Source organism: Nerophis lumbriciformis, linkage group LG28, assembly GCF_033978685.3.
Source record: "Nerophis lumbriciformis linkage group LG28, RoL_Nlum_v2.1, whole genome shotgun sequence".
NCBI classification, from domain to species: domain Eukaryota; kingdom Metazoa; phylum Chordata; class Actinopteri; order Syngnathiformes; family Syngnathidae; genus Nerophis; species Nerophis lumbriciformis.
Genome location: NC_084575.2, coordinates 18,000,903 through 18,026,534, shown reverse-complemented (window position 1 = coordinate 18,026,534; position 25,632 = coordinate 18,000,903). Strand labels below are relative to the sequence as shown.

At 41.5% G+C, this 25,632-nt stretch overlaps 1 protein-coding gene across 2 annotated transcripts in view; it reads left to right on the top strand.

Annotated features, from left to right (window-relative positions):
* The window catches only part of LOC133570951 (chemokine-like protein TAFA-1), a 439,541-nt gene that overhangs the window by 397,673 nt on the left and 16,236 nt on the right, over positions 1-25,632 (top strand). The window contains exon 5 of one of the 2 annotated variants that reach the window (XR_009810257.2): positions 10,579-10,671. The exons of the other annotated variant lie outside the window; for it this stretch is intronic. The gene's annotated coding sequence lies outside the window, so the exon portion shown is untranslated. The remainder of the gene's footprint in view (positions 1-10,578; positions 10,672-25,632) is intronic. 2 annotated transcript variants of the gene reach the window in all.

Below are 25,632 nucleotides of genomic sequence, written 5' to 3'. Positions count from 1 at the left end.
TGGAGCGCTTTTTCCAGTCCATTTTTTCTTGCTTTCCCCATCTGCACCTAATGACTGAGCTCCGTGACGTCATTTCTTGTGGTGTCCCACGGGGCATTTCTTGTCGGGACTGGATTTGTTCCCAGGGATTCGAATAAAGAACCAACTCTTTTTCTTTACTGTAGTGGTCTTGATAACGGGTACCGGTTCTCAAAAAGGGATTCAAGTCCGAGGACTCGGTTCTTTTCTTATCGAACAACCGGGAAAACCGGTTTCGAGTATCATCCCTATTTATTAGTAGATTGCACAGTACAGTACATATTCCGTACAAATGACCACTAAATGGTAACACCCGAATAAGTGTTTCAACTTTGTTCACGTAAATCAATTTATTGTAAATTCATGGTCGTACTTGACGGCCGCAACCACTTCATGGCTTCACAATAGTTATGGAGTACAAAACTAGACGTTGAGTAATCGCTCGACATACATCTCGGACAATAACTGATAGTCTGCTTTGCCAGTCCAAATGTATTCGCTGTTTGCTGTAGTACTCCTTCGTCGTCCACGGGAGCCCGCATTCTCGTTGTCTCCCCTTCGACAAATGGACAAAGTTTTTCGCTAGGTAGAATCAAAGCTGACCTGGACATTCGAAAGTTCTCTTGCCGTTCCTGTGGTACAACACCCAAGTTGACAAACATATCCCACCAGGCGGTCGTTCTGCCAGGCCTTATCCAAAACCGTTGCTTAACCGTCTATGTTGCCGTCTGAGATGTGTTGTATCCGAAATAGCTGCAATCGTGCGTTTCCTTCTTTTAAGGTCCGGGCACCGGCACCGGTCCGTGACGCATGCCGCAGAAAAACACTACATAATGTATAAACGACTTAACTTTCGCCTGTCCTACTAGACCAGTGGTTCTTAACCTGGGTTCAATCAAACCCTAGGGGATCGGTGAGTCGGGCTCAGGGGTTCGGCGGAGGTCAAAACACACCCGACTCATCGTGTAAATACAAACTTCTCCCTATCGGCGTATTACGGATACGGCAACAGCAGAAGTCACACTGATTTGCAGGTGTGTAATTTGTTGTGAGTTTATGCACTGCGTTGGTTTTGTTGTTTGAACAAGGTGATGTTCATGCACTGTTCGTTTTGTGCACCAGTAAAAAAACATGGTAACACTTTAGTATGGGGAACATATTCACCATTAATTAGTTGCTTATTAACATGCAAATTAGTAACATATTGGCTCTTAACTAGTCATTATTAAGTACTTATTAATGCCTTATTCGGCATGGCCTTATTATAACCCTAACCCTCTAACCCTGGCCCTAACCCTAACCAAATAACTCTAAATTAAGTCTTTATTACTGTCTTAGAATATGTTTCCCTAGTGTCCAAATAACTCTAAATTAAGTTTTTGTTACTTAAAATATGTTCCCCATACTAAAGTGTTACCAAAAACATACAACTTTGTCTTGAATTTGAAAAAAATATATATTGTTTTTCACTAAAGAAGGGTTCGGTGAATGCGCATATGAAACTGGTGGGGTTCGGTACATCCAACAAGGTTAAGAACCACCGTTCTAGACACATCAATAAGCTTGTTTATAAGTGTACAATAAAACTCCTCATAGGAAGTTGCCATTTGTTATACAAACGTATTTTGTTTTAACTTTGTGACATGATACAATGCATATTAATGAACATATAAAATATAGACGTGACAGATTGTAGCCAAAGGCTGATTTCCATCTGCATCTCATTGCAAAGAAACAAGCCCAGGGCTCCCACTAATTCAGAATTATACTGAGTTGTATTTTTCATGCTCTTATTTTTGCTGTATTTATCTGGCACAAGAAGAAAGCCGGTCCCTGAAAATAATGCCTACATTAAACCGATCCGTGGTGCAAAAAAATGTTGGGGACCATTGTTTTAAGGTATTCATGTGTGATTTCCACAAGCGTCTGTTATGAAGCTGGTTGTGGCGCGTTCTTTCTGACATCACTTCCTGTGTGGGGCGCGGTCTTTCTGGCGTCACTTCCTCTCCGAACTCAGTTTGTAAACGATCGATGAGTCCATACAAAGCTAAGAGCCGGAGATTCAAGAAATAGACGGCGCACTTATTCGTGTAAAAAAATTATCCAAGATGGGGAACCTTAAAAGATGGGTTAGTGTGGCTGACACGATCTTAGGCTAAATAATTATTCGTTTAAGGAGTTATCTGGCTTAATGTAGACAGGGCCTAAGACTGTTTCAGAACCAGCCTATGAGGTGTCAAGTTTGAAGTCATGTGACACGGGTCTTACAAAGAGGCATGTAATGCAGCACTGCATGCGGCCAAGGCCATGTCATCTGCTGTATGTGCTTGGATATGGATTCTATGCACACTTTTAACAGTGGAGGTTGCAGTGCATTAAGGATAAAAATCACAAGATTCCACAAAACAAGGATTGAAGCTGATCACACAATGGTACAAACACTCGCACAAAGTTGGCTAATAGAAAAATATGCAACAGACAATCTCAAAAACGGAATGAAATCTTTGTTTTTTACTGAATAAGACACTCAAAATGAACATGAACATGCAGAATGTGGGATTTACAATATTACTTACGATGTATTTTACAAACCCCGTTTCCATATGAGTTGGGAAATTGTGTTAGATGTAAATATAAACGAAATACAATGATTTGCAGAACCTTTTCAACCCATATTCAATTGAATGCACTACATAGACAACATATTTGATGTTCAAACTCATAATCTTTATTTTTTTTGCAAATAATAATTAACTTAGAATTTCATGGCTGCAACACGTTTTTTAAGCTTCTCAGGTGGAATTCTTTCCCATTCTTGCTTGATGTACAGCTTAAGTTGTTCAACAGTCTGGGGGTCTCCGTTGTGGTATTTTAGTCTTCATAATGTGCCACACATTTTCAATGGGAGACAGGCAGGCCAGTCTAGTACCCGCACTCTTTTACTATGAAGCCATGTTGATGTAACACGTGGCCTGGCATTGTCTTGCTGAAATAAGCAGGGGCGTCCATGGTAACGTTGCTTGGATGGCAACATATGTTGCTCCAAAACCTGTATGTACCTTTCAGCATTAATGGCGCCTTCACAGATGTGTAAGTTACCCATGTCTTGGGCACTAATACACCCCCATACCATCACAGATGCTGGCTTTTCAACTTTGCGCCTATAACAGTCCGGATGGCTCTTTTCCTCTTTGGTTCGGAGGACACGACGTCCACAGTTTCCCAAAAAAATTTGAAATGTGGACTCGTCAGACCACAGAACACTTTTCCACTTTGTATCAGTCCATCTTAGATGAGCTCAGGCCCAGCAAAGCCGACGGCGTTTCTGGGTGTTGTTGATAAACGGTTTTCTCCTTGCATAGGAGAGTTTTAACTTGCACTTACAGATGTAGCGACCAACTGTAGTTACTGACAGTGGTTTTTTTAAGTGTTCTTGAGCCCATGTGGTGATATCCTTTACACACTGATGTCGCTTGTTGATGCAGTACAGCCTGAGGGATCGAAGGTCACGGGCTTAGCTGCTTACGTGCAGTGATTTCTCCAGATTCTCTGAACCCTTTGATGATATAACGGACCGTAGATGGTGAAATCCCTAAATTCCTTGCAATAGCTGGTTGAGAAAGATTTTTTTTAAACTGTTCAACAATTTGCTCACGCATTTGTTGATAAAGTGGTGATCCTCGCCCCATCCTTGTTTCTGAATAACTGAGCAGTTCATGGAATCTACATTTATACCCAGTCATGGCACCCACCTGTTCTCAATTTGCCTGTTCACCTGTGGGATGTTCCAAATAAGTGTTTGATGAGCATTCCTCAACTTTATCAGTATTTATTGCCACCTTTCCCAACTTCTTTGTCACGTGTTGCTGGCATCAAATTCTAAAGTTAATGATTATTTGCAAAAAAAAAATGTTTATCAGTTTGAACATCAAATATGTTGTCTTTGTAGCATATTCAACTGAATATGGGTTGAAAATGATTTGCAAATCATTGTATTCCGTTTATATTTACATCTAACACAATTTCCCAACTCATATGGAAACGGGGTTTGTATAACTATAAACAATAAAACACTGAATGCTCCTCTACGACCACTTCCTTGATTGACGTCTTTTATAATCGATGGATGGTGGTCCATCGGGGGGACGTCAAATATGCAACAAACACGACAAAACATATACGTAAAGGGGTAAAAAAAAAAGTCCACATTTTTGATAAGTCACTTTTCTGCAAAACTTTATTGTAGAAATCTGCCTCCGTCCAACACTCACGTCTCAGGCCTCTTCCGCATTGAGCTGCTGGGACATACTACCTATGGTTACCGTAGTAACCCATATGTCACTCAGAAGTGCATATTCTACCCATTGGAATCATTTCTATAGTTTGAAAATATCCTGCGGGCTGCGTTGAAATGTTAATTATTTTGTATTACGCCCATGTAGCCCAGGGAACTGCCTCGTTTATGCTGTTTTGCGAGACCCGTGTCACGTGACTTCAAACTTGACACCTCATTGGCTTGTTTTGAGACAGGATAGATTGCTTCGGTCCTAATTCACCGCAAGTGAGTCTTGCTTTCTGAAGCAGCCATTTTTTCTGCACTAATTTTTTTACACACTGAATTTTTATACTCTGTTTTTTTCATATACTGAATTTTTACGTACTGATTTTGTATACACTGAACTTTTAAACACTGAGTTTTTATGCATTGATTTTTTATGTACTGAATTTTTACATACTGACTTTTTACACACTGAATTTTTAAACACCAAGTTTTTATACGCTGAATTTTTATACACTGAGTTTTTATAAACTGAATTTTAGAACGCTGCATTTTTTTTTTTTTTTTTTTTTTAAATTCACTGAATTTGTCATCATAAATTGATGTTAAAAAATTCCTTTGCATAAATTCAGTGTCCAAAAAAAAGCTCTCACAATAAAGACACAATTTAACCTCCATAATAACTAACTGCCTTGTTTATTTTTAGTGGATCTTCTCCAATATAACAATGGATATATTTAACAAAGTGTGTAAGGATGCACCTCAACCACAGTTCAGTGTAAGCAACATATCGAACAGGCCATAGTAGTAAAAAAAAAAATATATACCTAAAAACAATCATAAAGCGGGAGGGAAGAGTGGGCAGTGCCTCTGACCACACACCGATAAAGTTAACAGCCACTCTTCCTCTCCACTGCCCTTCGGCTCTCGAGGCTGACGCTGAGCGCCGCATACAAAAATAATGAAGGCAGTTAAGTCCGCCAAGCCAGAAGATCAGCACACCATGACAGGTTGATCACCCGATTTGTATTCGTTTAACTGACTCACCCCCCACCTGATCACGATCAGCGTCTTTTCTTAATGCTCTGCGACAATGACTTTGAATAGAAGCAGAGTCTAATGTGACAGCAGGGGGGCAACCAGTGAAGGTTAGACCACACGGGGGCTTGCCAAGGTTGTCCTTCAGATTCATACAACAGTCCGTAGACTTTCACTTGGCTGCCACTTTGGGGTCTATTCAGAATGTTTAAAGGGAACCAATGATGATTTTAATCTACATTTAAAAAAACGTCCTTATGGTCTTATGGGCAGCACGGTGTCACAGGGGTTAGTCCTGAGTAGTCCTGAGGTCAATCCCGGGCTCAGGATCTTTCTGTATGGAGTTTGCATGTTCTCCCCGTGACTGCGTGGGTTCCCTCCGGGTACTACAGCTTCCTCCCACCTCCAAAAACATGCACCTGGGGATAGGTTGATTGGCAACACTAAAATTGGCCCTAGTGTGTGAATGTGAGTGTGAATGTTGTCTGTCTATCTGTGTTGGCCCTGTGATGAGGTGGCGACTTGTCCAGGGTGTTCTCCGCCTTCTGCCCGAATGCAGCTGAGATAGGCTCCAGCACCCCCCGCGACCCCGAAAGGGACAAGCGGTAGAAAATGGATGGATGGATGGTCTAGATAACATGTATTGGATATGTTTTAGTGTAAAAAGTTCCTCCACAGTCACTTTTATAACCCGTTTTTTGAGTCTGTCTGCAAGATGTTCGGTTCTGGAGGCGTTCCCGGATTGCAAATGAAACAACGTCCCACCCTCTCCAAAAGTGTAACAATGTATCTTTTGAAAATGTACACTGTATTGCCAAAAGTATTTGGCCACTCATTCCAATGATGAGAATCAGGTGTCCTAATCACTTGGCCTGGCCACAGGTGTATAAAATCAAGCACTTAGGCATGGAGACTGTTTCGACAAACATTTGTGAAAGAATGGTCCGCTCTCACTGATTTCCAACGTGGAACTGTCTTAAGATGCCACCTGTGCAACAAATCCAGTCGTGAAATGTCCTCGCTCCGAAATATTCCAAAGTCAACTGTCGGCTTTATTATAAGAAAATGGAAGAGTTTGGGAACAACAGCAACTCAGCCACCAAGAGGTAGGCCACGTAAACTGACAGAGAGGGGTCAGCGGATGCTGAAGCGCATTGTGCAAAGAGGTCGCCGACTTTCTGCACAGTCAGTTGCTACAGAGCTCCAAACCTCATGTGACCTTCCAATTAGCCCACGTACAGTACGCAGAGAGCTTCATGGAATGGGTTTCCATGGCCGAGCAGCTGCATCTTAGCCACACATCACCAAGTCCGATGCAAATCGTCGGATGCAGTGGTGTAAAGCACGTCGCCACTGAACTCTAGAGCAGTAGAGACGTGTTCTCTGGAGTGATGAATCACGCCTTTCCATCTGGCAATCTGATGGACGAGTCTGGGTTTGGAGGTTGCCGGGAGAACGGTACATTTCGGACTGCATTGTGCCGAGTGTGAAATTTGGTGGAGGAGGAATTATGGTGTGGGGTTGTTTTTCAGGAGTTGGGCATTGCCTCTTAATTCCAGTGAAAGGAACTTTGAATGCTCCAGGATACCAAAACGTTTTGGACAATTCCATGATCCCAACCTTGTGGGAACAGTTTGAAACGGGCCCCTTCCTCTTCCAACATGACTGTGCACCAGTGCACAAAGCAAGGTCCATAAAGACATGGATGACAAAGTCTGGTGTGGATGAACTTGACTGGCCTGCACAGAGTCCTGACCTGAACCCGATAGAACACCTTTGGGATGAATTAGAATGGAGACTGAGAGCCAGGCCTTCTCGACCAACATCAGTGTGTGACCTCACCAATGCGCTTTTGGAAGAATGGTCGAAAATTCCTACGCAACCTCAACCTTGTGGACAGCCTTCCCAGAAGAGTTGAAGCTGTAATAGCTGCAAAAGGTGGACCGACATCATATTGAACCCTATGGATTAGGAATGGGATGGCAATTCAAGTTCATATGTGAGTCAACTTTTGGCATTATAGTGTATATATCTTCATGTTTTTCACCAGACACAAAATAACCACCACACTTGCCAATCGATTCAAAGCAACATCACTGTTAATTTTCAGTTTCAGACATAGTCTTTTGACGAAAATGCCTTTTAGTTTGTCATATTTTAGTCACGTTTTAGTGTAATATTAGTCGAGTGAATTTTAAAACATTTTAGTCAACTAAAATGACAGTAGATTTTGTCAATTCAAGTCCTCTTCTCGTTATCCCTGGGGTACACACATTCCGACGTGGGACTTGGTAAATGCATCCAGTTTTGTTTTGGCGATTGGAAATCCAACGTCCTTATCTCACAAAGAAAAGCATCTGATTAGCTCACTCACTGAGCTACTGTGTGGAACAATTTCCCTTGTGGATCAATAAAGTCTGTCTAAGTCTAAGACAAAATTAAACACAATTGGTTTTTGGTTTCTGTCAACATTTGTTCCTCTCGTTCTTATTTGTTGCCTAAAATGTGCGTTAATTCTTTGTTAATGTGTTTTTTTCCAATTGTGTCAATTTGATTTGATTAGTTATTGTCTCATTTTAGTTAGAGGAAAATAGGTTGACGATAACTAATACTGAAATTATTAGTCAACAACACTGAGCCTCATGAAAAAAAAAGTTTTTTTTAGCAGCATTTATGTCACTGCATGTTGCATGCCGGTGTTATTATACACATGTCACGGTTAGATAAAAATAATACTTTATTGTAACTTTTTGTACAAACCCTGTTTCCATATGAGTTCGGAAATTGTGTTGGATGTAAATATAAACGGAATACAATGATTTGCAAATCCTTTTCAACCCATATTCAATTGAATGCACTACAAAGACAAGATATTTGATGTTCAAACTCATAAACTTTATATTTTTTTTTGCAAATAATAATTAACTTAGAATTTCATGGCTGCAACACGTGCCAAAGTAATTGGGAATGGTCATGTACACCACTGTGTTACATCACCTTTTCTTTTAACAACACTCAATAAACGATTGGGAACTGAGGAAACTAATTGACCCGTCTCCGCTCGGGATGGTGTCCTGCTGGCCCCACTATGGACTGGACTCTTACTATTATGTTGGATCCACTATAGACTGGACTCTCACAATATTATGTCAGACCCACTCGACATCCATTGCATTCGGTCTCCCCTAGAGGGGGGGGGGGGGTTACCCACATATGCGGTCCTCTCCAAGGTTTCTCATAGTCATTCACATCGACGTCCCACTGGGGTGAGTTTTTCCTTGCCCTTATGTGGGCTCTGTACCGAGGATGTCGTTGTGGCTTGTGCAGCCCTTTGAGACACTTGTGATTTAGGGCTATATAAATAAACATTGATTGATTGATTGATTGATTGATTGATTGATTGATTGGATTGAAAGTGGAGCTTCAGTCGTTCAACAGTCCGGGGTCTCCGCTGTCGTATTTTACGCTTCATAATGTGCCACACATTTTCGATGGGAGACAGGTCTGGACTGCAGGCGGGCCAGGAAAGTACCCGCACTCTTTTTTTTACGAAGCCACGCTGTTGTAACACGTGCTGAATGTGGCTTGGCATTGTCTTGCTGAAATAAGCAGGGGCGTCCATGAAAAAGATGGCAGCATATGTTGTTCCAAAACCTTTATGTACCTTTCAGCATTAATGGTGCCTTCACAGATGTGTAAGTTACCCATGCCTTTGGCACTAATGCACCCCCATACCATCACAGATGCTGGTTTTTGAACTTTGCGTCGATAACAGTCTGGATGGTTCGCTTCCCCTTTTGATGTCAAATATTTCCCAAAACAATTTGAAATGTGGACTCGTCAGACCACAGAACACTTTTCCACTTTGCATGAGTCCATCTTAGATGATCTCGGGCCCAGAGAAGCCGGCTGCGTTTTTGGGTGTTGTTGATAAATGGCTTTCGCTTTGCATAGTAGAGCTTTAACTTGCACTTACAGATGTAGCGACGAACTGTATTTAGTGACAGTGGTTTTCTGAAGTGTTCCTGAGCCCATGTGGTGATATCCTTTAGAGATTGATGTCGGTTTTTGATACAGTGCCGTCTGAGGGATCGAAAGTCACGGTCATTCAATGTTGGTTTCCGGCCATGCCGCTTACGTGGAGTGATTTCTCCAGATTCTCTGAACCTTTTGATGATATTATGGACCGTAGATGTTGAAATCCCTAAATTTCTTGCAATTGCACTTTGAGAAACGTTGTTCTTAAACTGTTTGACTATTTGCTCACGCAGTTGTGGACAAAGGGGTGTACCTCGCCCCATTCTTTCTTGTGAAAGACTGAGCATTTTTTGGGAAGCTGTTTTTATACCCAATCATGGCACCCACCTGTTCCCAATTAGCCTGCACACCTATGGGATGTTCCAAATAAGTGTTTGATGAGCATTCCTCAACTTTATCAGTATTTATTGCCACCTTTCCCAACTTCTTTGTCACGTGTTGCTGGCATCAAATTCAGAAGTTAATGATTATTTGCAAAAAAAAAAATGTTTATCAGTTTGAACATCAAATATGTTGTCTTTGTAGCATATTCAACTGAATCTGGGTTGAAAATGATTTGCAAATCATTGTATTCCGTTTATATTTACATCTAACACAATTTGGAAACTCATATGGAAACGGGGTTTGTATATAGCCAGTATATAGGCCTTATGGTTAGAGTTCAAACCCCAGCTGAGTCATACCAAAGACTATAAAAATGGGACCCATTACCTCTCTCAGCATCAAGGGTTGGAATTGGGGGTTAAATCACCCAAATGATTCCTGAGCGCGGCCACCGCTGCCGCTCACTGCTCCCCTCACCTCCCAGGGGGTGGAACAAGGGGATGGGTCAAATGCAGAGGGTAATTTCACCCCACCTAGTGTTTGTGTGACTATCAGTGGTACTTTAACTTTAACTTTATAAAACCAAAAGGCAAGCTTACTCCAAAACACATGATTTGATGATTTGTAACAACAGAAGGCAGAAAAGACGAAATGCATCATGGGTCCCCTTTAAGGTAGGTACAGTATAGGGCGTTGTTTGCTCCAAAGAATGCATCTTAATCTCAATTCCTTTACATGATTCAAAGTAAATTGGTAATTTTGTCATTTTGCACACAGTGTGACCAAACATGTTTACGGGTCAATCAAATCTTCAAATTAGCGAAGGTTGCTTTTCTATCCAATACACACATGTACTTCTTCTCTTGACCCTCTCTTTGCAGAACACCCAGCCATACTCCCCTTTTTAGCTTCCGGAAGCAAAATGCAGAGGAAACGTCAACCGAAATTGAGCTGCATTCTTGCTTCTGTAAAAGGTTAGTCTTTCTCCAGCTGTTCTTTCTTTTTTTTTTTACTGTGTGTTTTTCCCGGTCGCTCTCACGTCAGCGGCATCAGGCAAGTCATTCTCAGTGACGTCTCATTAACCCAAATACTCAGCGCAAAATAATCAAATGTGTGTTTACATGCTGTGCATGATTAGGCAAGCGTGACACAAATGCTGAACGCGCTACCACCCACAGTAAATATTTATCACGGCACACCAGCAGTGGATCGAAGGGAAGTGTATGCATGGAAGTAGTTAGATGGTGTAAAAACCTCCGCTTCTACTCAAGTGTATCATACAACCAGTGTTGTAACGATACCAATATTTTGGTACCGGTACTCAAATTATTTCGGTACTTTTCGGTACTTTTCTAAATAAAGGGGACCACAAAAAAATTGCATTATTGGCTTTATTTTAACAAATAATCTTAGTGTACATTAAACATATGTTTCCTATTTGTCATGTCTGTGTGATCATGTTTTGTTTAATGTCATGACTTGGTCCTTGGGTTTTGTTTTTCCGGAAGGCAACGGAAAGTTGGCTCGGGCAAGACGGGAATGTAAGTACATAATTTATTACTATCAAAAAAAATACAAACGTGCGCACAGTGGCGGAGAATAAACTATGAAACCAAAAAGACTATAGCACAAAGGCAGAAACTGTGAACAATGAAACACACTAACTGTGGCATTAATAAACAAAAACTTACTTGGCATGGACTAAAGGAGCAGCATGAACGATGGACATGAAAACAAGTGTCAGGAATGTGCAGAGCATAAATGTGGGATGTCGCCAGAAAGACGAACTGATAACAATGAACTTAAATACTACAGACATGATTAGTGAAAACAGGTGCGTGACTCAAAACGTGAAACAGGTGCGTGACGTGACAGGTGAAAACTAATGGTTGCTATGGTGACAAAACAAACAAAAGTCCAAAAACAAAAACCGAACATGACTAAAACAAAACACGATCACACAGACATGACACTATTGCAGTTAAGTCCTTAAATAAAATAGTGCACATAAACAACTTGTCTTTTAGTAGTAAGTAAATAAACAAAGGCTCCTAATTAGTCTGCTGATGTATGCAGTAATATATTGTATCATTTATCTTTCTGTCAAAATTATTAAGGACAAGTGGTAGAAAATGATGTTTTATATTTACTGTTAATATCTGCTTACTTTCTCTTTTAACATGTTCTATCTACACTTCTGTTAAAATGTAATAATCACTTATCTTTCTGTTGTTTGATACTTTACATTAGTTTTGGATGATACCACACATTTGGGTATCAATCAGTCTTTGCAAGATCATACATTGGTCATATTCAAAGTCCTCATATGTCCAGGGACAAATTTCGAAAGAAAATTTGATGCCAAAGAATATCGACGTAATCATAGTAGTATCGACTAGATACGTGCCTGTACTTGATATCATTACAGTGAATGCCAGGTGTACATCCATCCATGGTGAGCTACAGTGTGTAGCATACTTGCCAACCCTCCCGGATTTTCCGGGAGACTCCCGAAATTCAGCGGGGTCAAATTCTCCCGAAAACCTCCCGGGACCAATTTTTTCCCGAAAATCTCCCGAAATTCAGGCGGAGCTGGAGGCCACGCCCCCTCCAGCTCCATGCGGACCTGAGTCCGCTTTCCCACGATATAAACAGTGTGCCTGCCCAAACACATTATAACTGTAGAATGATTGAGGGCGAGTTCTTGGTTTCTTATGTGGGTATGTTAGGCAGTTTCATTAACGTCCTCCCAGCGCGGTAACAACACACAACAGCAGTCATGTTTTTGTCTACCGTAAAGCAGTTCGTCTGCCGTAAACAGCAATGTTGTGACACTCTGAAACAGGACAATACTGCCATCTATAACATCAATGACATATACGGCTTTTAGAGAGTGCAGTGCACAACTGCGCACACAAGGAGACGAAGCAGAAGAACGAGGAAGATACAGCCATGGTGACGCCGACGACGAGTAAGATGAAGAAATACGCTTTGTTGCACCTTTCCTGCCTGAGTCCGGCGATTAGTTGCAAATCTTGCTTTATTGATTGCTTGCACACAGCCAATCCAACACAAAACAAACTAGTCCCCGCCCGCACTCACGCTACCGCTCCCTCTCTTCTCTCGCCCACACACTCACTGACTTCACTCACCTCACATGCTCACCTATTAAAAAAAAAGTTAAAGTTAAAGTTAAAGTACCAATGATTGTCACACACACTAGGTGTGGCGAAATTATTCTCTGCATTTGACCCATCACCCTTGATCACCCCCTGGGAGGTGAGGGGAGCAGTGGGCAGCAGCGGTGGCCGCGCCCGGGAATCATTTTTGGTGATTTAACCCCCAATTCCAACCCTTGATGCTGAGTGCCAAGCAGGGAGGTAATGGGTCCCATTTTTATAGTCTTTGGTATGACTCGGCCGGGGTTTGAACTCCAAACCTACCGATCTCAGGGCAGACACTCTAACCACTAGGCCACTGAGTAGGCCACACACACACATACGCTACTCTCATAACAGCTTGTAAGTTCCAAGCCGCAGCTGCGATTGGACCTGGATAGCCTCCGGGAAGAAGTAGTGGACTTCCAAGTGCTTGGCACTGAAGATCTTCCTCGGGAAGCAAAGATTGACCGGTTTTGGGCCATGCTAGGGAGAGATGGAAGATTACAGACTCTAATGTATTTGATGAAAGCACTTGTGTGCGTGTCACACATCAATGCATCATCAGAGAGGGTGTTCAGCATGGTTAGAAAAATAGTGACAGAGAATAGAACAAGGATGGACAATTCAACCCTTAACTCAACAATGAGTAGATGAGTGTTATGTGTTTGTATATGTGTAAATAAATGAACACTGAAATTCAATATATATATATATATATATATATATATATATATATATATATATATATATATATATATATATATATACATATGTATATATATAATAAAATGAATAAATAAATATATATATATGTATATATATATATATATATATATATATATATATATATATATATATATATATATATATATATATAGCTAGAATTCACTGAAAGTCAAGTATTTCTTAGATATATATATATATATATATATATATATATATATATATATATATATATATATATATATATATATATATATATATATATGAAATACTTGACTTGGTGAATTCTAGCTGTAAATATACTCCTCCACTCTTAACCACGCCCCCACCCCAACCACGCCCCCCGCCCCACCCCCGACCACGCCCATCCCACCCCCCGAAATCGGAGGTCTCAAAGTTGGCAAGTATGGTGTGTAGTGAAGCATGTTTAGCTATTCCTCGTCCTCCAGGGATGATACTTGTAAGAAACTTACTTTGTCTGTCGTCATGGAGGCGAGGATGTGACGACCGGGGCGCATGATGATGCGGGTGTTGATCTCCCAGGAATGCAGACGGGCTTCGGACACAGCTCGTAGGTAGGAAATGATTTATTAAAACTTAAATCAGACGAGAACAAAAAAAAAACGTGCTCTTAGCATTTAAGGTATAAAACTAAAGGGGCTAGCGTGGGAGCTAGCAAGCCAAAATAGCCTAGCGTGAAAGCTAGCAGCTAAAGAGCAGGAAAGAAACGTCGTCATCTGTTGCGTCAAGCAAACTAGGAAGCCAGACCGAGTGAGGCCAGCGCATAGACTAAATAGCCCTCTGATTAGCGCCCGGTCAACAGGTGCGCGTCCCGAACACTAACCAGAGGCAGGTGAATGTAATCTGTCGACATGGCAACTGAAAACAAAATCAAGAGGTGCTGAAAACACAAGTTACTAGAAAACATAAACAAACTATGATCCGGGCAGCGGATTATAACCATACTTGCCAACCTTGAGACCTCCGATTTCAGGAGGTGGGGGTGGGGGCGTGGTTAGGGGCGTGGCTAAGAGGGTAGGAGTATATTTACAGCTAGAATTCACCAAGTCAAGTATTTCATATATATATGTATATATATATATATATATATATATATATATATATATATATATATATATTTATATATATATATATATATATATATATATATATATATATATATATATATAAAAGAAATACTTGACTTTCAGTGAATTCTAGCAATAAATATATATTTATTTTATTGTATATATATATAAGAAATACTTGAATTTCAGTGTTCATTTATTTACACATATACTTGTTGAGTTAAGGGTTGAATTGTCCATCCTTGTTCTATTCTCTGTCACTATTTTTCGAACCATGCTGAACACCCTCTCTGATGATGCATTGCTGTGTTGCACGCACAAAAGTGCTTTCATCAAATGCACTAGATGGCAGTATTGTCCTGTTTAAGAGTGTCACAACATTTCTGTTTACGGCAGACGAACTGCTTTACGGTAGACCAAAACGTGACTGCTGTTGTTGTGTGTTGTTGCCGCGCTGGGAGGACGTTAATGAAACTGCCTAACAATAAACCCACATAAGGAACCAAGAACTCGCCCTCAATCATTCTACAGTTATAATGTCATTGGGCAGGCACACCGTTTATATTGTGGGAAAGCGGACTCAGGTCCGCATGGACCTGAGTCCGCTGGAATTTCGGGAGATTTTCGGGAGATAATTTGTCCCGGGAGGTTTTTGGTAGAGGCGCTGTATTTCAGGAGTCTCCCGGAAAATCCGGGAGGGTTGGCAAGTATGATCATAACAGAGGATTAGTGATTTAGAAGTAGCTAAAACACTGCCGACGGCGGATGGACGTTAGCCGCTAGCTAGCTAGCCATGTCTTAAAGCGCCTCTTCCTGAGCGTTTCAGTGTTATAACTTCACCTTTATCGTTAGTTTTTTACACCGAAATGTGTCCGTTCTCCCTTTCTGTCGAAATACTGTGTCTGCTTGTAAGTACTCTGTGATTGTGTGCCGCCGAACATGCTCCTCTGCTCGTAAACCAGCACATCACAACGTGACTCCGGCGTTGGCGCGGGACCGGTACGTTTCAGAGACGGTATCGTACCAAAAAATATTCATTAGTATCGCGGTACTATCCTAATACCGGTATACCGTACAACCCTACATTTCTTTTCCTTTTTTGTTCCATGTCGTGCTCTTGTTTTTGGCTCCTGTGCAGGTCCACTAAGAGTTCCTCGAATCGCTGTGCCAATCCTATTTGGCACTAATCTGTGACATGCTACTTACTGTTGTTCCCTGTGTGCACCCCTGGTTATGAATACGCACTCGTGTTGGGTGTTTGTTCAGCATGTACGCGCACATGTATGCACAAGATCAGCGGGCAGGCGTATTTTCTTTTAGCTTCCTGGCTTTTGTTAAAAGCCACTTGATATCCCCGGTCCACCTCGGTGGGTCTCGTTGAAGCGGCTATCAGCACACAACATAGACCACCGGCTCCATGAAAGGCCTTTTATCCTGCACTCTGTCTTTGATCAGCATTTCTCATTCACCCTCTTCTCAGGCTAAATTGCTTCATTTGTATTTGTTCCGTCATAATAAGACGGGAAGCCCCACAGCAAAGCATTTGTTTGTTTGAAAAGAGGGGGGGGCTGGGGGGAAATACCTGCAGGATTTGCCTTTTTTGGGTTTCGGTTTGCGTTTTGCTCAGAAAAAGCAGAATGCCGCTGGCAGGTACAGATGTTCGTGTTTCAAAGAACGTAGTGTAGATCAGTGTTTTTCAACCACTGTGCCGCGGCCGTGACATACAGTCGGATGTGCTGTGGGAGATTATCTAATTTCACCTATTTGGGTTAAAAATATTTTTTGCAAACCAGTAATTGTAGTCTGCAAATGTTGTGTTGTTGTTGAGTGTCGGTGCTGTCTAGAGCTTGGCAGAGTAACCGTGTGATACTCTTCCATATCAGTAGGTGGCAGCCGGTGCTAATTGCTTTGTAGATGTCGGAAACAGCGGGAGGCATGGTGCAGGTAAAATTGTGTCTAATGCTTAAACTAAAAATAAACAAAAGGTGAGTGCCCCTAAGAAAAGGCATTGAAGCTTAGGGAAGGCTATGCAGAACAAAACTAAAACTGAACTGTCTACGAAGTAAACAAAAACAGAAGACTTACTGTGGAGCAAAGACGGCGTCCACAGTGTACATCCGAACATGATGTGACAATCAACAATGTTCCCACAAAGAAGGATAAAAACAACTGGAATATTCTTGATTGCTAAAACAAAGTAGATGCGGGAAATATCGCTCCAAGGAAGACATGAAACCGCTACAGGAAAATACCAAAAAAAGAGAAAAAGACACCAAAATAGGAGCGCAAGACAAGAACTAAAACACTACACACAGGAAAACAGCAAAAAACTCAAAATAAGTAACAGTGTGATGTGACAGGTGGTGACAGTATACCTACTTTGAGACAAGAGCTATATTGATGCATGCTTGGTTATGGTTTAAAGTCATATTCGGAGCGAAAAAAATACTTTTTACTGATAACTGAGTTTTGTTTTTTTACTGATTGCTGCTGGTGGTGTGCCTCGGGATTTTTTCAACGCAAAAAATGTGCCTTGGCTCAAAAAAGGTTGAAAAATACTGGTGTAGATACTAAAAATGTTGCGAAGTCAGAGTGACACAAACGTCGGAGCGACTTCCAAAATGATTGTCGACCGGAGACCTGCATTATCCGCACTACTTGCTAAACAGATCAGTCAATTCCTTGTTCTTCCAAACAATGAAACACCTTAAGTGAAACGGAATTAAATGTAATTAAACGTCTTCCATCTCAATCAAAGTGTATTTATGTAGCCCTTAATCACAAGTGTCTCAAAGGGCTGCACAAGCCACAACGACATCCTCGGCTCAGATCCCATATCAGGGCAAAAAAAAAAACTCAACCCAATGTGATACAATGAGAAAAACCTTGGAGGGGATCGCAGATGTGGGCCTTCAGTGATGTCCGACTTCAATGATTACCTCTCAAAATACCATAATTGATGTCACCACATGACCATTGCTGGAGAAATAATATACAGAAACACAAATACTGTGCATTGAAACCCCTCAACAGTGTACAAAACAGGTTATTTTCTGGTGCATTTAAAAATCAATAAACCAGCATCAGCAATTAGAACATATCTTATGTGATACTGTCAAAATTAAAATTGCAAAAAAACATATTAAACGTGAAAAAATAAAGAAATACAATATTTAAACTCACAATTTGTAGCACCCATTCAACACCGTACAAGCCAGTGGTGCCCCTTGCAGTCCGTTGATTCGAGGGGAAATGGCGTTTCCCCATTTCATCGTCAACATCGTCTCACAAGATCTAGTTTCTCTTTAAAATGTCCTTCATGAAAATGGCCATGCAAATTTATGTGTTGTCTTGTCTAATCATAAAAGATGCAGATAAGGCGTGTTGGCTGAGTTCTTTAAGTTTACTCCACAGCGTGCTCATCAATAACATCCAGCAATAACAACCGGCATGGCTACATTAAACAACCTAAACATGGCTACTGCACATACGTATCTTCACTACTGTGGCATGCTGGGTAACAGAGTTCTTATGTCACCTAGCTCCGTGGACCGATTGGTACCGGGCCGTGGCCGCACAGAAAATAAAAAATAAAATAAATAAATAAATAAATATATGTTTTTTTTTATGTTTTTATTTTTTATTAAATCAACATAAAAAACACAATATATACATTATATATCAATATAAATCAATACAGTCTGCAGGGATACAGTCCGTAAGCACACATGATTGTATTTCTTTATGACAAAAAAACAAACAAAAAAACGGTCCGCAGCTACAAAAAGGTTGGGGACCACTGACCTCGCTCATAACTTCACAATACATATCTGCCACCTAATCAGTGTTTTGTTCTCCTTCTATGTGGGTCAACACTTCCTGCTTCCTGCTAAGTTGCAACTTGTGTTTGGATACTCACTTTGGAATGACAAGTGAGTATCCAATCACAGTCTCGATAACATCAGGCTACCTAGAGAGGCTACTGTCAACAACTTGTGATCTGATTGGCTATCGCAACTGTCTATCAACTTTATGTGTTCTCAAATTCATCCGCTAACGGTCCCGGTGAGTATCCAATCACAGGACGCGTAAATGTCACGTTCAACGTGAGGCCAGCTAGAAGGCCTGACTGACAACAACTCGTGATCTGATTGGCTATCGCAACTGTCTATGACCTCTGTGTCCTTTCACTTACAGTGCACGAACGCCGGCATTGTTGATTCTGAAGGCCCCGGGCAGATTCCGTACAGCATGGCAACATAAGCTAGCTGAATTCTGATTGGATACAAACCCAAACTAAAAACAACAGCGCTGGAAGGAGCATAATATGACATGAAGAGTATATGAATACTTTTAAATATTTAGGGAAAGTAAATAAAAAATTACCTTTAACTGTAATTATGATCATGATTTCTGGTTATGTTAGGCCAGCAGAGAAGGCCTTGCTGGTCCTGACGGCACACCACTGATTCATAGTAAATCCAAAACATCGATCCTTAACTAAATCAGTTCTTTTTCACTGCCGTCAATAACAATTAATGATTGTTGACCATTGAACCAGTCAGTTTGCTTGTGTAACTCACCTGGTCAATTAATCAATCAATCAATGTTTATTTATATAGCCCTAAATCACAAGTGTCTCAAAGGGCTAAACAAGCCACAACGACATCCTCGGTACAGGGCCCACATAAGGGCAAGGAAAAACTCACCCCAGTGGGACGTCGATGTGAATGACTATGAGAAACCTTGGAGAGGACCGCATATGTGGGTAACCCCCCCTCTAAGGGAGACCGAATGCAATGGATGTCGAGTGGGTCTGACATAATATTGTGAGAGTCCAGTCCATAGTAGATCCAACATAATAGTAAGAGTCCAGTCCATAGTGGGGCCAGCAGGAAACCATCCCGAGCGGAGACGGGTCTGCAGCGCAGAGATGTTCCCAACCGATGCAAAGGCGAGCGGTCCACCCCGGGTCCCGACTCTGGACATCCTGCACTTCATCCATGGCCACCGGACCTGTGTGTCTCCCCCTCCACGCAGGAGAGGGGGGAGCAGAGGAGAAAGGAAAAGAAACGGCAGATCAACTGGTCTAAAAAAGGGGGGGTATTTAAAGGCTAGAGTATACAAATGAGTTGTAAGATGGGACTTAAATGCTTCTACTGAGGTAGCATATCTAACTGTTACCGGGAAGGCATTCCATAGTACTGGAGCCCGAATAGAAAACGCTCTATAGCCCCGCAGACTTTTTTTGGGCTCTAAAATCACTAATAAGCCGGAGTTCTTAGAACGCAAATTTCTTGCCGGGACATATGGTACAATACAATCGGCTGGAGCTAGACCGTGTAGTATTTTATACGTAAGTAGTAAAACCTTAAAGTCACATCTTTAGTGCACAGGAAGCCAGTGCAGGTGAGCCAGTATAGGCGTAATATGATCAAACTTTCTTGTTCTTGTCAAAAGTCTAGCAGCCACATTTTGTACCAACCCTAATCTTATAATGCTTGACATAGGGAGACCCGAAAATAATACGTTACAGTAAACGAGACGAGACGTAACGAACGCATGAATAATGATCTCAGCGTCGCTAGTGGATAAAATACAACAAATGTTGGCAATATTAGGGAGATGAAAGAAGGCCGTTTTAGTAACACTCTTAATGTGTGACTCAAACGAGAGAGTTGGGTCGAAGATAATACCCAGATTCTTTACTGAGTCGCCTTGTGTAATTGTTTGGTTGTCAAATGTTAAGGTGGTATTATTAAATAAATGTCGGTGTCTAGCAGGACCGATAATCAGCATTTCCGTTTTCTTGGTCCAGCCTATGATTCGGTTCCTCCCGGAGCTCGAACCAGGGTCCTGCAACCTGAATGAGAAACAAGCATGCTAGGCACCAAGCTATAACCTGGGCTGTCAACTCAGTGTCCATCGCAAACTCTTCTGGTGTCAGGGAGTGAGGTTGACCATGATACACACACGGCACAGCCACATTGTCTGGCCTCCCTTACAAGTGCTGTTTCAAGAACCACTTGCACATTCATCAAAAAGACCAGGGGGCGAAATATGCAAAATAGCATCCTTTATGAGAGGGTTTTCAAAGACTTGCTCAACATTTCGTAAATCAAATTGGAAAGAACGACCTCAGTACAGTTTTTGAACTAAAGAAACACCATGTATCAAAGCGCACACAAATCGAATGAGATTGGGGCTTACAAAAATAAACCCAACTGCTGCACAAAGCACCGTCATAACATGTTTATTCTGGTTCAGCATGAAGTTCCATCCAATGCTATGAATATTCTCATTAGGTTACTCACAGGTTATCCTGCTTTCCGGGCATTAGATGGATCACAACTGGACTGTTCAGGTTGTCTTGGAAGACGTTTCTCCTCTCATCCAACCGGTTTCATCATTTCGTGCTCATGGACTTGGATACTAGACCTGCTCAGTGGCCTTGTGGTTAGAGTGTCCGCCCTGAGACTGGAAGGTCGTGAGTTCAAACCCCGGCCGAGTCATACCAAAGACTATAAAAATGGGACCCATTGCCTCCCTGCTTGGCACTCAGCATCAAGGGTTGGAATTGGGGGTTGAATCACCAAATGATTCCCGAGCGCAGCCACCGCTGCTGCTCACTGCTCCCCTCACCTCCCAGGGGGTGAACATGGGGATGGGTCAAATGCAGACACATCGAGTGTGTGTTTGTGTGTGTGACTATCGTTGGGACTTTAACTTTAACTTTAGAGCTGTCCTATTGAAGTATGTCGAAAGGCAAGACGTCTTCTAAGACCACCTGGACAGTTAGATTTTGTTTTTTTATTGTTAAGTAACATAAAATTACATCAAATGGACCTTAATGCATATTGTTGTGTGACGTCTTCTGTTTTTAAAGGGTGCCGTTGGCAGCTGGCCGGACTGATTTGTTAAACAACAGACAGCAAGGGTACATCCTTGTGTGGTTTAAAATAGTTTTGCTAAGGTAATTGGTCCCAGCTCCTTTCACAAACTGAAACCTGCGTAAATTGCAATTTAATGCATCCGCCAAATTAGAATGCAATCAGGTTTGCTCTTAGCAAAGATGAGATATGGCGGAAAAAGCTTGTTTAAAGAGGCATATGACATAAAGAGACAAAGGACACTTTTGTCAAACACACACACACATTCATACATCCTTGTGCTTGTACGTTGAAGTTTCAGCATTTGCATATAAACTCTTTTATGCTAACAAACCTCTGGTGGATCATACCTCAGATGGAAACGGAGCTGTAAAGCCCAACCTGTTACAACTGCTGTTCTGGCAGGGGTCGTTTTCCAAACACACCTTTTGATGCAAATGCGAGACACACGTGCTCACAAGACTGCTTTATTAAAGGTTCACTGGAGAGGTGAACAAATTGTTTGGACAGCAATGTGACGAGTCTCAACATTGAAGCAATGCATTCATGGTATTCAACGAACCAGTCCGGAATACAATAGTACCGTATTTTTCGGACTATAAGTCGCAGTTTTTTTCATAGTTTGGCCGGGCTCCAGTGCGATTTATGTATGTTTTTTTCCTTCTTTATTATGCATTTTTGGCAGATGCGACTTATACTCCGGTGCGACTTATACTCCGAAAAATACGGTAATTGAGTAAAGGCAGTGCGCCCTATGGTTTTTCAGACCATAGGGCGCACCGGATTAAAAGGCGCACTGCCGATGAGCTGGTATATTCAAGTCTGTTTTCATACAAAAGGCGCACCGTATTATAAAGCGCATTAAAGGGGTCATATTATGATTTTTTTCTAAATTTAAAAGATTATCTTGTGGTCCACATGACATGTGATGGTGGTTCTTTGGTGAAAATGTTGCATAGATTATGTTTTATAGACCATTTTCAAGTAGCTTTCTGACAGTCTCTTCAGGATGCACCGTTTTGTGGGCGGTCTTATTTACGTGGCTCACCTTCGGCAGCGTCTTCTCCCCGTCATTGGTGTAGTGTGCAAGGACGGGTGTGGAAGAAGTGTCAAAAGATGGAGCTAACTGTTTTAATGATATTCAGACTTTACTTAAATCAATAACGGAGCAGCATCTCCTCATCCTTGGTTCAATAATGCAACAACAACATGTCCCGTGAAAAACCGTCTGACCGGAAACCTCTAATAACTAAAGTTCTGTGGGTGAATTACGTAAACCCACGCCAGTTTTTAGCGCTTTGATAGCTAGTCTAATGACAGATATAAGTAAGAACTTTACGCTACTTTATATTAGAAATGGCAACAGCGGAAGATGAATGCCACATGAGAAGGTAGAGAAAAAGAAGAAGCTTATAACTGCGGTGTCGGCACGGACTACAATTGCGAAGGTGCGCACATTTTCAAGATTTATGCAGATCCGAAATGCAGATCAACAGGTGCTAGAAGGTAAGAAAAGTTGGTTTTGCATAATATTGCGAAACAAAATGCCAGGTAATATGTCTGCTAATAGGTGGCATTTTGCGGTCCTTATACACACACCATAATAATACTCATATGTTTAATACCATACCATACCAACTTTATTTATAAAGCCCTTTAAAATGCGCCGACAATCTATCAAGCGATGCGGCTTCATAGCTTACCGAAGTCGTACTAAAAACATTTTGACAGATTTTTGAGTGCCGGGTGTAATGTTGTATATTCTCAATGGAACATTTAAAGTTTTGGTGTTATTTACTGGCGTTATCTTGCAGTTTACACGTATCTCTTATGTACGACTGCCATCTACTGGTCAAACTTATCATTACACCATGTACCAAATAAAATTGCTTGGAGGTTGGTAAGCACAACCAGAATTATGCTGTACATTAGGCGCACCGGGTTATAAGGTGCACTGTCTATTTTTAAGAAAATGAAAGGATTTTAAAGGCCTACTGAAATGCGATTTTCTTATTTAAACGGGGATAGCAGGTCCATTCTATGTGCCATACTTGATCATTTCGCGATATTGCCATATTTTTGCTGAAAGCATTTAGTAGAGAACATCGACGATAAAGTTCGCAACTTTTGGTTGCTGATAAAAAAGCCTTGCCTGTACCGGAAGTAGCAGACGAGTAGCGGGACATCACAGGTTGTGGAGCTCCTCACATCTGCACATTGTTTACAATCATGGCCTCCAGCAGCGAGAGCGATTCGAACCGAGAAAGCGACGATTTCCCCATTAATTTGAGCGAGGATGAAAGATTTGTGGATGAGGAAAGTGAGAGTGAAGGACTAGAGGGCAGTGGGAGCGATTCAGATAGGGAAGATGCTGTGAGAGGCGAGTGGGACCTGATATTCAGCTGGGAATGACTAAAACAGTAAAGACATATATATACTCTATTAGCCACAACACAACCCGGCTTATATTTAATATGCCACAAATTAATCCCGCATAACAAACACCTCCCCCCTCCCGTCCATATAACCCGCCAATACAACTCAAACACCTGCACAACACACTCAATCCCACAGCCCAAAGTACCGTTCACCTCCCCAAAGTTCATAAAGCACATATATTTCCCCAAAGTCCCCAAAGTTACGTACGTGACATGCACATAGCGGCACGCATGTACGGGCAAGCGATCAAATGTTTGGAAGCCGCAGCTGCATGCGTACTCACGGTACCGTGTCTGCGTATCCAACTCAAAGTCCTCCTGGTAAGAGTCTCTGTTGTCCCAGTTCTCCACAGGCCAATGGTAAAGCTTGACTGTCATCTTCCGGGAATGTAAACAATCCGGCACACCAGTCAAGGGGTGCATTCTACGGCGGGGGTGTGGTATCCAGCAACACCTGCCGCAATACACCGCTTCCCACCTACAGCTTTCTTCTTTGCTGTCTCCATTGTTCATTGAACAAATTGCAAAAGATTCACCAACACAGATGTCCAGAATACTGTGGAATTTTGCGATGAAAACAGACAACTTAATAGCTGGCCACCATGCTGTCCCAAAATGTCCTCCATAATCCGTGACGTCACATGCTGACGTCATCATACCGAGACGTTTTCAGCAGGATATTCCGCGCGAAATTTAAAATTGCACTTTAGCAAGCTAACCCGGCCGTATTGGCATGTGTTGCAATGTTAAGTTTCCATCATTGATATATAAACTATCAGACTGCGTGGTCGGTAGTAGTGGGTTTCAGTAGGCCTTTAAGTTCGCCTAAAAGTCCGAAAAATACGGTAGATTTTCACAGGTCTTCAGCAGTTGAAAAAGTGCAGTGGGATATACTAATACATATTGTAGTACCAAATATATGATACGGCATTTTTTTTATCCAGCTGACCGTTGTAATTATGACAGGCCGTACATTCAGTTCAAGTGCCGCTGCTACGCATAAAAAAAGACACGGGTAGACGATTAACAGCTTGGAACAATCACAAATACGGAAGCAACAGCACACAAAAGTTTAGAACAACAATATTTTCTCCGAGTCTCTCAAAGTCACGCACACTAGTAAGAGTTACAGTAGTGTCAGTTTGAAATAAACACGCTTTACTCACGACCGCCGCTACGATATTTCATCAACCATCCTCTGAGCGAGGAATATGTATGTATATATATATATATAGCTATATATATATATATATATATATATATATATATACATATATATATATATATATGTATATATATATATATATATATATATATATGTATATTTACTCAAATCGACGTTGTAGCCGAGTTAGCAGATTAGGCAAATGTGTGTATTTAGGACAAGTAATTTTCCTTAAATAGAATATGTTGTGTTGTGTAAGTACACAACAGATAAAGTATTTCAGGCATTGCATCTGCACCTGAATATCAACTGTTTAGTAAATGTGTCTCTCAGCGTGATATAGCTCAATATGTCGCAAATACCACCTCTCACAATCAGGTCCACGCACCTGCCAAGCCTGCTCAAAATGTCACAGCTGTATTGTTGCTGATCAGGATTATGGGGTTTCGAAGTAGCCCCCTTTGTTTGCT